The sequence below is a fragment of the Hoplias malabaricus genome, chromosome Y (genome assembly GCF_029633855.1).
Source record: "Hoplias malabaricus isolate fHopMal1 chromosome Y, fHopMal1.hap1, whole genome shotgun sequence".
Taxonomy (NCBI): Eukaryota; Metazoa; Chordata; class Actinopteri; order Characiformes; family Erythrinidae; genus Hoplias; species Hoplias malabaricus.
The window spans coordinates 30617985-30630559 of NC_089820.1; the positions used below are offsets into that span (position 1 = coordinate 30617985).

At 59.1% G+C, this 12575-nt stretch overlaps 1 non-coding gene and 1 pseudogene across 1 annotated transcript; both read right to left on the minus strand.

Moving 5' to 3' along the window:
• Positions 1 to 178, minus strand: part of LOC136679856 (28S ribosomal RNA) — a 4635-nt pseudogene extending 4457 nt beyond the window's left edge.
• A 416-nt stretch (positions 179 to 594) lies between these two features.
• Positions 595 to 748, minus strand: LOC136679818 (5.8S ribosomal RNA). Its single transcript, XR_010796602.1, has one exon. It is a non-coding gene; the product is annotated as a 5.8S ribosomal RNA (ribosomal RNA).
• Between the last annotated feature and the right edge of the window lie 11827 nt (positions 749 to 12575).

Genomic DNA, 12575 nt, shown 5'->3' on the forward strand with positions numbered 1-12575 from the left:
ATCTTACGGACTTCCGTACGCTACATTTCCCGGCCAACCCCGGTCAGGGGAAAGTGGGATTCAGCGCTGGGCTCTTCCCTGTTCGCTCGCCGCTACTAAGGGAATCCTTGTTAGTTTCTTTTCCTCCGCTTACTGATATGCTTAAGTTCAGCGGGTCGTCTCGTCTGATCTGAGGCCGCACACAGAGGTTTCTTATGCGGGGGCGAGGGCGGAGGCGGAGGGCCGAAGGCTAGGGGCGAGGGGCGAGAGCCCGGCACGAGACCGAACTCCGCGACACCTTCCCCCCCACCCCGGCCGCTCGCCCGCCCGCTCACTCGCCCGCTCGCTGGGTTTAATCGGCACTCGCCACCCCCGCGTCCGACTGCGCGGAGCCCCGCTCGGGACTCGGGGAGAGACCGTAACGGACGTGGACCCGGACCTACTCGGCTCTCCCTCCGTTCCCTGTACGGAGCTCTCTCGCAACACGGGCCGCGTGGACTGGCTCGGAACCGAGTCTTCGTTTGGGAAGACGAAGGGCCGTTTTCAGGCCCTGCGAGCTTCCAGCCGCGGTCTCTCTCTCTCAGCGGGGGCGCGGAGACCGATCGATGGGTAAAGCGACCCTCAGACAGGCGTGGCCGCGGGATGGACCCCCGCGGCCGCAATATGCGTTCGAAATTTCGATGATCTGTGTCCTGCAATTCACATTAGTTAACGCAGATGGCTGCGTTCTTCATCGAAGCACGAGCCGAGTGATCCACCGCTAAGAGTCGTATTCGGGTTTGTGCCCGGCCCGTTACAGGCCGGGCGAAGGAAGCCATTCGAACAAGAGACAATTTTTGCCAATATATTTCAAGCCGGGTGCCTTCCACCCCCGTGCAGGGGGGGAAAGGTCATTGAACCTGGGCGTCACCACCGGACCGAGGAGTTACGGCCCGGGGGACGATCGCCCGAGTAGGTGCCCGAGACTTACGTGGTTTAGGAGACCGGGGTCTAGGCACCCGCCGTTCCCGGCGAGGCCCAGGGGTTTGGTTCGCTGCGTTACGGGTCCCGGTCTAAGGCATTCAGGCGTGCGCTCAAAGCCAAGCTCTCCACCCCGGAGGGTATGAGCGAGGCCCGGTGGTACGCTCCCAAGTCCCCGCTTAGGGGAAGGCGCTGGGTAGATCCCACCTAGTCAGGACCGGCGGGCACCGGCCGTCTCCTTTCGGGTGTTTATAAACGCATCCGGGGTTCGTGAGGCCCCTTCAACTCGCGCACCGGCCTTAGACTATTATACGGTCCGTCTCTGCGAAGCCAACATCGGGGGTATTTTGCATGCGCTCTTAAGCTCCGCTCTAACCCCGTGAGGGGAAAGAGTTTCGCCCGGCGGTACGCTCCCGTCCACCACCGCCCCCTGTGCCGGGGGGATGGGTTCAGGGAGATCCCACCGAGGCCGGCGAGCACCGGCCAACGCCCTGGGGGTGAGTAAGCCCCTTTGACTCGCGCACGCACAATCAAGCCTTCAACGATCAATGGTTTTTTGGGTTTAACTACCCGGCGGGCGGCTCCGGCGCCACTCTTCCCCCCGCGAACGGGAGGGGCGGACCGGGGTACCTATGCACCTAAGGCGGTCCTCGCATAACCCCGAGTTCCGAAGCCGGCTCGCTACGTCCACCCACCCGGAGGGGGGAGAGACTCACGTCGGCCGACGACGAAAGGTACGAGGCTTCTGCGGTCCATACCTTGAAGGTACCCGCCGGGGGGGAGGTTCGGCCTCTCGAGTCCGACTCGACAACCGGCACGGACGGCGGGCGCCGACCGCGGCCAGGTCACCGTTATTGATCCTTCCGCAGGTTCCCCTACGAAAACCTTGTTACGACTTTTACTCCCTCTAGATGTCCGGGTTCGATCGACTTCCCATCGCCCGGAGGCGACCCCCGTTCGAGGGCCGCCCCGGGGACGGTCCGAGGACCTCACCGAGGCATCCGATCGGTAGTAGCGACGGGCGGTGTGTACAAAGGGCAGGGACTTAATCGACGCGGGCTGGTGACCCGCGCCTACTTGGAATTCCTCGTTCGAGGGGAATAGTTGCAATCCCCTGTCCCCAGCGGGGAATGGCGTTCATAGGATTGCCCGCACCTCTCGGCGTAGGGTAACTTACATGTTGAACCAGCCATTGTAGCTCACGTGCGACCCCGGACTTCTAAGGGCATCACAGACCTGTTATTGCTCCATTTCTCAAGTGGCTTCTGTGCCACAAATCGCTCTAAGAAGTTTAGCCACCGACCGCTGATTCCCACCGGGCGAACCCCAACCTTCAGGCCCGCGGTAAGCGGGAGGGCACCGGGGAGGGGAGAGGGAAGGCGAAGGCGAAGGACGGACAACCCACACCCGGAGAGCGGAACGAGGTGCGGACGGCATCGGGGAGGGAACCGAACGCGAAGGGGAGAGGCCGGAGCCACCCACTCGACGCAGAACTGAACCCCCGTCAACCGCATCACCTCCCCGAACCGATCCGGGGTAGAACCGGACCCCCGCCGAAACCCCCAACACCCCCACCCCGATGGGGACCCCCCGCGAACGGGGACCTTCGGGGATAGAGTCCGACCCAGGAGAGGGGCCGTGTAACTACTTAAAGGATGGGATCTCGTTCGTTACCGGAATTGACCAGACGAATCGCTCCACGAACTACCAACGGCCATGCACCACCACCCACAGAATCGAGAAAGAGCCGTCAATCTGTCAATCCTTACCGTGTCCGGGCCGGGTTAGGTTCCCCGCGTTGAGTCAAATTAAGCCGCAAGCTCCACTCCTGGTGGTGCCCTTCCGTCAATTCCTTTAAGTTTCAGCTTTGCAACCGTACTCCCCCCAGAGCCCAAAGACTCGTGGTTTCCCGGACGCTGCCCGGCGGGTCATAGTCGTTAACCCAACGCCGCCGGATCGCGGGTCGGCATAGTTTACGGTCGGAACTACGACGGTACCTGATCGTCTTCGATCCTCCGACTTTCGTTCTTGATTAATGAAAACATTCTTGGCAAATGCCTTCGCTTTTGTCCGTCCCGCACCGGTCTACGAATTTCACCTCTCTCGGTGCGGTACGAATGCCCCCGGCCGTCCCTCTTAATCATGACCTTTGGTCCGTCAAACCCACGAAATAGGACCAAGAGAGCGGTCGGATACCCCCCCGGCTCGGGGAACCGTGCGGCGGCCAGAAAACGGCCCCGCCCGGCCGCCTCGCCGAAGAGCTCCGACTCGCCCCCCATGGGAAGGCCTTATTCCATTATTCCTAGCTCAGTCCATTCAAGGCACGCTTCGGCCTGCTTTGAGCACTCTGTTTTGTTCAAAGTAAACGCACCGGACCCTTCCGCCCCCCACGTATTCAACCGCGGCGGACGACCCAGCTAAGGGCCTCTCCGCGGAGGAAGGGAGCAGAGGACACCGGATGAGTAGGGACAAGGTCCCGCGACCTCCACCCAGAGACCCGCGGGGGGTCCCCAACCCCCCCGGAGAGGGGCAGCTTCCCACCGCGAAGTCCGGACGGGCAGAGGCCCGGCAGCCGGGACCCGTCCCCGGATCCAACTACGAGCTTTTTAACTGCAGCAACGTTAACATACGCTATTGGAGCTGGAATTACCGCGGCTGCTGGCACCAGACTTGCCCTCCAATGGGTCCTCACCCACGGACGTAGATTGAGTTCATTTCGGTCCCGAAACCTTCAAACGGGGCCTCGCACCGATATTTTTCGTCACTACCTCCCCGTGTCGGGAATGGGTAATTTGCGCGCCTGCTGCCTTCCTTGGATGTGGTAGCCGTTTCTCAGGCTCCCTCTCCGGAATCGAACCCAGATTCCCCGTTACCCGTGGTCACCACACGTAGTCCCGTAGACTACCGTCGAAAGTTGATAGGGCAGACACTCGAATGAGACGTCGCCGCCCCGAAGGGCTCTGCGATCGGCCAAAGGTTATCTAGAGTCACCAAAGCGGACCCGACCGGAGTCGGGAGGGGGTTTTTTGGTTCTGATAAATGCACGTATCCGTGGGGGGCGCCGAGGGGGGAAGGTGAACCAGTCACCGACCACCTCGAAACGGCACCCCCACTTCCAACGCTTCGTTTGCATGTATTAGCTCTGGAATTACCACAGTTATACCAAGTAACGTGTGGAGCGATCAAAGGAACCATAACTGATTTAATGAGCCATTCGCAGTTTCACTGTACCAACGCCCGTGTGTACTTAGACTTGCATGGCTTAATCTTTGAGACAAGCATATGATACTGGCAGGATCAACCAGGCCGATCCCTCTGGTACTCAAACCCGGCTTGGGGAAAGAGAGAGAGTCGGTGGTGCGTGGAACTCGACCCCCCGAAGGAGGAAGAGACGCGCACCGCGGAAAGGCTTTTCGAACGAGACCCCCCGGAGGTGGGTCTGCAATCGGGGGTTTGACTACTTGGAAAATGTACGATTCAAGGCCCGGACGGTGCAGGCTAGGGGCCGGTTCCTTCCCTCAATAGGATCCCGACCCTAAGGCACCACCGACTCGGACCTTTTAACGGACCCAAACTGCGGTGGAAATTAGACCGACGGATCGGCTAAGTCTCCCTCGGAACGATTCTGGGACAAGCGGACCCCCTGTTACGGGGGGTCCACGAGCCATGGAGGCTGGAGCACGTGGCGGGGAGGATCGTTCTAAAAGCCGGTATTATTTCGGATTAGAAGCCTGCCCCTGGTGCTCCGGGTATGCCGCATTTCGAACGGGCGTAAAGGACGTCCGTTTAAGGGAAGAGAATGGAAGAGAATTTCCTGGCCCCCTCAAAGCGCGAGGAGGTCGGCATAGGTTTTACGGTACGCCCCCCCCGGAGCCGTCTGATGTTCAGAAGACGAAGGGTTTTGCCCCCAATCTCGTAAGGTCGAGGGCTCACCACCGAACTTCCAGCCGCGGTCCTTGGTAGGACCGATACGCGGACAAGCCGCAAAATCCTGGCCCCCTCGCAGTGCGAGGAGGTCGGCAAAGGTTTTACGATTCGCCCCCCCGGAGCCTACGGTTAGTTTTCTCGATTTAAGAAGACGAAGGGGGTCGGGCCCGGGAACCGTAAACCGAGCGCCTCTTCCCCTGCGAACTTCCAGCCGCGGTCCGTTTAAAAAGACCGATCCGTGACACCTCTAATGCGCTCTTTGCCTCCGGCCGTTTCCAGCGCGGGGGCCCGGTGGTGCGCTCCCAAGTCCCCGCGGAGGGGAAAATCTGGGAGATCCCACATTAGACCAAGCGGAACGCCGGTCTTCGCCTCGGGGGTTTGTATGCCCCTTTCGACTCGCGCACGGGCAAGAGTTAGGTTAGGAACGGGGACAACTGCCGGCGGGCGGCCCGTCGCACCCACCCCGCAAGTGGGCAGGTGGTCGGTGGCCTGTGGACCCGCCGCTCGGATTCGTTTATAGTAGGAACCATAACGGGGTACAACCCTCATACGCTCGACCCCCTCACGCCCAGAGAAGTGTTCACCTCCCTGGGCATATATCGAACGAATCATCGGGATTGAAGGGGAGGCCACCCAAACCATCCCCTTAGCCCAGAGGGGTGCCAGTCCTCGGGCTTCGGTATTCGCATCACCGGGGTCTATGGAGGTCTCGACTTAGGTTTTGAAAACCTCCAGAGGGGGGGCCGGATTAACCACCACCCTAGCCCAGAGGGGTGCCAGTCCTCGGGCTTCGGTATTCGCATCACCGGGGTCTATGGAGGTCTCGACTTAGGTTTTGAAAACCTCCAGAGGTGGGGCCGGATTAACCACCACCCTAGCCCAGAGGGGTGCCAGTCCTCGGGCATGTCACTTCGCATCACCGGGGTTCTATGGAGGTCTCGACTTAGGTTTTAAAAACCTCCAGAGGGTGGGGGCATATCTTATCCCCACCCTAGCCCAGAGGGGTGCCAGTCCTCGGGCATGTCATTTCGCATCACCGGGGTCTACGGAGGTCTCGACTTAGGTTTTGAAAACCTCCAGAGGGTGGGGGCATATCTTATCCCCACCCTAGCCCAGAGGGGTGCCAGTCCTCGGGCTTCGGTATTCGCATCACCGGGGTCTACGGAGGTCTCGACTTAGGTTTTGAAAACCTCCAGAGGGTGGGGCCTGACTTACCACCAACCCTTAGCCCAGAGGTGTGCCACTCCTCGGGCATGGAATTCGCATCAACGGGGTCTACGGATGTCTCGACTTAGGTTTTGAACACATCCAGGGAAGCAGAGCGGACATTCCCATTATTTCAAGCCCATCGGGAAGCCACTCCTTTGGGCATAGCGTTTCGCATCGCTGTTACCCAAACTTACGTCTGATTTAATGCCTCCCTAATATCCCGACGGCACCAGGCTGAGAAACCATATGCCCACAGGATTTGAGGCGTTGGAACCTCGTTCGCATAGCCGACAACGATGAACCTCCCTCGGACTCGCTACGAGGCTTGAGGAGGGTCCTGATTTTCTTAAAATCTCAGGTGAGGGACTTAGAAAATTTTCACTTTAAAACCACAGACCTCCAGAGGAGAGACCGGGCTTATCACAACCTTAGCCCAGAGGGCGTCACTCCTCGGGCATGTCACTTCGCATCACCGGGGGTCCATGGATGTCTCGACTTAGGTTTTGAACACATCCAGAAGGGGGGGCCGGATTAACCACCACCCTTAGCCCAGAGGGGTGCCAGTCCTCGGGCTTTAAATTCGCTTCGCCGGGGTCTATGGAAGTCATTTTTTAGACCTCCAGAGGGGAGGCAACCCAAACCATCCCCTTAGCCCAGAGGTGTGCCACTCCTCGGGCTTGTGTATTCGCATCACCGGGGTCCATGGAAGTCATTTTAGACATCCAGAGGGGAGGCCACCCTAACCATCCCCTTAGCCCAGAGGGGTGCCAGTCCTCGGGCTTTAAATTCGCTTCGCCGGGGTCTATGGAAGTCATTTTTAGACCTCCAGAGGGGAGGCAACCCAAACCATCCCCTTAGCCCAGAGGTGTGCCAATCCTCGGGCTTGTGTATTCGCATCACCGGGGTCCATGGAAGTCATTTTAGACATCCAGAGGGGAGGCCACCCTAACCATCCCCTTAGCCCAGAGGGGTGCCAGTCCTCGGGCTTTAAATTCGCTTCGCCGGGGTCTATGGAAGTCATTTTTAGACCTCCAGAGGGGAGGCAACCCAAACCATCCCCTTAGCCCAGAGGTGTGCCACTCCTCGGGCTTGTGTATTCGCATCACCGGGGTCCATGGAAGTCATTTTAGACATCCAGAGAGTGGGGCCGGTCTTACCACCACCCTTAAGCCCAGAGGGCGTCACTCCTCGGGCATGAAATTCGGATTACCGGGGTCTATGGATGTCTCAACTTAGGTTTTGAACACATCCAGAGGGGAGGCCACCCAAACCATCCCCTTAGCCCGGAGGTGTGCACCTCCTCGGGCTTCAAATTCGAATCACCGGGGTCCATGGAAGTCATTTTAGACATCCAGAGAGTGGGGCCGGTCTTACCACCACTCTTAGCCCAGAGGGCGCCACTCCTCGGGCATGAAATTCGCATCACCGGGGTCCATGGAAGTCAGTTTAGACCTCCAGAGAGTGGGGCCGGTCTTACCACCACTCTTAAGCCCAGAGGGCGTCACTCCTCGGGCATGAAATTCGGATTACCGGGGTCTATGGATGTCTCAACTTAGGTTTTGAACACATCCAGAGGGGAGGCCACCCAAACCATCCCCTTAGCCCGGAGGTGTGCACCTCCTCGGGCTTGAAATTCGAATCACCGGGGTCCATGGAAGTCAGTTTAGACCTCCAGAGAGTGGGGCCGGTCTTACCACCACCCTTAAGCCCAGAGGGCGTCACTCCTCGGGCATGGAATTCGCATCAACGGGGTCTACGGATGTCTCGACTTAGGTTTTGAACACATCCAGGGAAGCAGAGCGGACATTCCCATTATTTCAAGCCCATCGGGAAGCCACTCCTTTGGGCATAGCGTTTCGCATCGCTGTTACCCAAACTTACGTCTGATTTAATGCCTCCCTAATATCCCGACGGCACCAGGCTGAGAAACCATATGCCCACAGGATTAGAGGCGTCTGAACCCCTTTCGCATAGCCGACAACGATGAACCTCCCTCGGACTCGCTACGAGGCTTGAGGAGGGTCCTGATTCTCTTAAAATCTCAGGTGAGGGACTTAGAAAATATTCACTTTAAAACCACAGACCTCCAGAGGAGAGACCGGGCTTATCACAACCTTAGCCCAGAAGGCACCACTCTTCGGGCATGTCACTTCGCATCACCGGGGTCCATGGAAGTCTCGACTTAGGTTTTGAACGCATCCAGAGGGTGGGAGCCGGACTTACCACCACCCTTAGCCCAGAGGGCGTCACTCCTCGGGCATAAAATTCGGATAACCGGGGTCCATGGAAGTCAATTTTGACCTCCAGAGAGGGGGGGGGGCCTGGCTTACCACCACCCTAAGCCCAGAGGGCGTCACTCCTCGGGCATGAAATACGCTACACCGGGGTCCATGGAAGTCAGTTTAGACCTCCAGAGAGGGGGGGCCGGGCTTACCACCACCCTTAGCCCAGAGGGCACCACTCCTCGGGCTTGAAATTCGCATCACCGGGGTCCATGGAAGTCTCGACTTAGGTTTTGGAAACCTCCAGAGGGGGGGCTGCACTTACCACCACCCTAAGCCCAGAGGGCGTCACTCCTCGGGCATGAAATACGCTATACCGGGGTCCATGGAAGTCCTTTTAGACCTCCAGAGAGGGGGGGGCCGGGCTTACCACCACCCTTAGCCCAGAGGGCACCACTCCTCGGGCTTGAAATTCGCATCACCGGGGTCCATGGAAGTCTCGACTTAGGTTTTGGAAACCTCCAGAGGGGGGGCTGCACTTACCACCACCCTTAGCCCAGAGGTTCATCACTCCTCGGGCATGAAATTCGGATAACCGGGGTCCATGGAAGTCAGTTTAGACCTCCAGAGAGTGGGGCCGGGCTTACCACCACCCTAAGCCCAGAGGGCGTCACTCCTCGGGCATGAAATTCAGATAACCGGGGTCCATGGAAGTCAGTTTAGACCTCCAGAGAGTGGGGCCGGGCTTACCACCACCCTAAGCCCAGAGGGCGTCACTCCTCGGGCATGAAATTCGGATAACCGGGGTCCATGGAAGTCTCGACTTAGGTTTTGGAGACCTCCAGAGGGGGGGCCGGGCATACCACCACCCTTAGCCCAGAGGGCGTCACTCCTCGGGCATGAAATACGCTATACCGGGGTCCATGGAAGTCAGTTTTGACCTCCAGAGAGGGGGGGCCTGGCTTACCACCACCCTAGCCGAGAGGGCGTCACTCCTCGGGCATGAAATTCGCTTCACCGGGGTCCATGGAAGTCATTTTAGACCTCCAGAGAGGGGGGGCTGCACTTACCACCACCCTAGCCGAGAGGGCGTCACTCCTCGGGCATGAAATTCGGATCACCGGGGTCCATGGAAGTCAGTTTAGACCTCCAGAGAGTGGGGCCGGGCTTACCACCACCCTAAGCCCAGAGGGCGTCACTCCTCGGGCATGAAATTCGGATAACCGGGGTCCATGGAAGTCTCGACTTAGGTTTTGGAGACCTCCAGAGGGGGGGCCGGGCATACCACCACCCTTAGCCCAGAGGGCGTCACTCCTCGGGCATGAAATACGCTTAACCGGGGTCCATGGAAGTCAATCTAGACCTCCAGAGAGGGGGGGCCGGGCTTACCACCACCCTTAGCCCAGAGGTGTGCTCCTCATCGGGCATGAAATACGCTTCACCGGGGTCCATGGAAGTCATTCGAGACCTCCAGAGGGGGGGCTGGGCATACCACCACCCTTAGCCCAGAGGTGAGTCACTCCTCGGGCATCAAATTCGCATCACCGGGGTCCATGGAAGTCAGTTTAGACTTCCAGAGGGGGGGCCGAGCATACCACCACCCTTAGCCCAGAGGTGTGCTCCTCATCGGGCATCAAATTCGCATCACCGGGGTCCATGGAAGTCATTCGAGACCTCCAGAGGGGGGGGCCGAGCATACCACCACCCTTAGCCCAGAGGTGAGTCACTCCTCGGGCATCAAATTCGCATCACCGGGGTCCATGGAAGTCAGTTTAGACTTCCAGAGGGGGGGCCGAGCATACCACCACCCTTAGCCCAGAGGTGTGCTCCTCATCGGGCATCAAATTCGCATCACCGGGGTCCATGGAAGTCATTCGAGACCTCCAGAGGGGGGGCCGAGCATACCACCACCCTTAGCCCAGAGGTGAGTCACTCCTCGGGCATCAAATTCGCATCACCGGGGTCCATGGAAGTCAGTTTAGACTTCCAGAGGGGGGGCCGAGCATACCACCACCCTTAGCCCAGAGGTGTGCTCCTCATCGGGCATCAAATTCGCATCACCGGGGTCCATGGAAGTCATTCGAGACCTCCAGAGGGGGGGCCGAGTATACCACCACCCTTAGCCCAGAGGTGAGTCACTCCTCGGGCATCAAATTCGCATCACCGGGGTCCATGGAAGTCAGTTTAGACCTCCAGAGGGGGGGCCGAGCATACCACCACCCTTAGCCCAGAGGTGAGTCACTCCTCGGGCATCAAATTCGCATCACCGGGGTCCATGGAAGTCAGTTTAAACATCCAGAGGGGGGGGCCGAGCATACCACCACCCTTAGCCCAGAGGTGTGCTCCTCATCGGGCATCAAATTCGCATCACCGGGGTCCATGGAAGTCATTCGAGACCTCCAGAGGGGGGGCCGAGTATACCACCACCCTTAGCCCAGAGGTGAGTCACTCCTCGGGCATCAAATTCGCATCACCGGGGTCCATGGAAGTCAGTTTAGACCTCCAGAGGGGGGGCCGAGCATACCACCACCCTTAGCCCAGAGGTGAGTCACTCCTCGGGCATCAAATTCGCATCACCGGGGTCCATGGAAGTCAGTTTAAACATCCAGAGGGGGGGGGCCGAGCATACCACCACCCTTAGCCCAGAGGTGTGCTCCTCATCGGGCATCAAATTCGCATCACCGGGGTCCATGGAAGTCAGTTTAGACCTCCAGAAAGGGGGGCCGAACCTACCACCAACCTTAGCCCAGAGGGCGTCACTCCTCGGGCTTCAAACTCCCATCGCCGGGGTCCCATGGAAGTCTCGACTTAGGTTTTGAACCGTTCCGGGGTCACCTCCAGTGAGATAACGCGGAAATCTCACTATATTCATGCCCACAGGCGAACCAGAGCCTTGGGCTTGTCATAGTTACATACGGTGTACCCAAACTTTCGTCTTTTCTAAAGGAACCCTAATGTCCTGACGGCACCGCACTGGAAACCCCCATGCCCTCTGAATTTTTACCTCTCCGAGGTGCTCCGTTTTGGGCTTGCTACCTAGGGCGAAGAGGGTCAGAAATTTTTCTAAGTCCTACTTTAAAACGTCCCACTGGGAGAACACTAGGGTTAGCACTTTGCCAAAAAATCACGGCTGAATGCAATTTTCACGCCTCGCACCCTTTGTTCGTTTAGATTTAACAAAAAAATCAACCGACCCCCCTTTTTAACAACGCTTTGCCGAATTTAGCTCACTTTTCCCGGCCTGGAATATCTCACGCTTGCCCCCCACGGTACTTACCTCCGGGGAAGACACCCCCGTCGCTGCCAACGCCCATGCCCGGCCCAGGCTCACCCGACTCGGCCTCGCTCGCTCCATCGCCCGCTCCAAACCTCCGGGGAGAAGACCCCCATCGCCGCCAACGCCCATGCCCGGCCCAGGCTCACCCGACTCGGCCTCGCTCGCTACATCGCCCCGCTCCAAACCTCCGGGGCTGGACCTCCACCAACCCAGCGCACCTCTCGAACCTATCCGGCCCACACTTAAGCACTCCTCCTCGGACTAAACCATCCAGCCCGCGCCGCTGGAACGAGCGCCCACTGGAAGACCCGAGCCCCAAACCCGCGCGCTTTACGGTTCTCTATCTCCCCGGGCTCGGAGCACTTTTCTCGGCCATGGGACCTCCAGGGGGGGCCCTTCATGGCTCCGTCAATATTCCTTTAAGTCTCACTCCGCCCACTGGAAGACCCGAGCCCCAAACCCGCGCGCTTTACGGTTCTCTATCTCCCCGGGCTCGGGGCACTTTTCTCGGCCATGGGACCTCCAGGGGGGGCCCCTCATGGCTCCGTCATCATTCCTCTAAGTCTCATTCCGCCCACTGCGATACCCGAGGCCTTTAACCGCGGCGTTCACGGTTCTCTATCACCCCGGGCTCGGGGCACTTTTCTCGGCCATGGGACCTCCAGGGGAGGCCCTTCCTGGCTCCGTCATCATTCCTCTAAGTCTCATTCCGCCCACTGCGATACCCGAGGTCTTTAACCGCGGCGTTCACGATTCTCTATCACCCCGGGCTCGGAGCACTTTTCTCGGCCATGGGACCTCCAGGGGAGGCCCCTCATGGCTCCGTCATCATTCCTCTAAGTCTCATTCCGCCCACTGCGATACCCGAGGTCTTTAACCGCGGCGTTCACGGTTCTCTATCACCCCGGGCTCGGAGCACTTTTCTCGGCCATGGGACCTCCAGGGGAGGCCCCTCATGGCTCCGTCATCATTCCTCTAAGTCTCATTCCGCCCACTGCGAT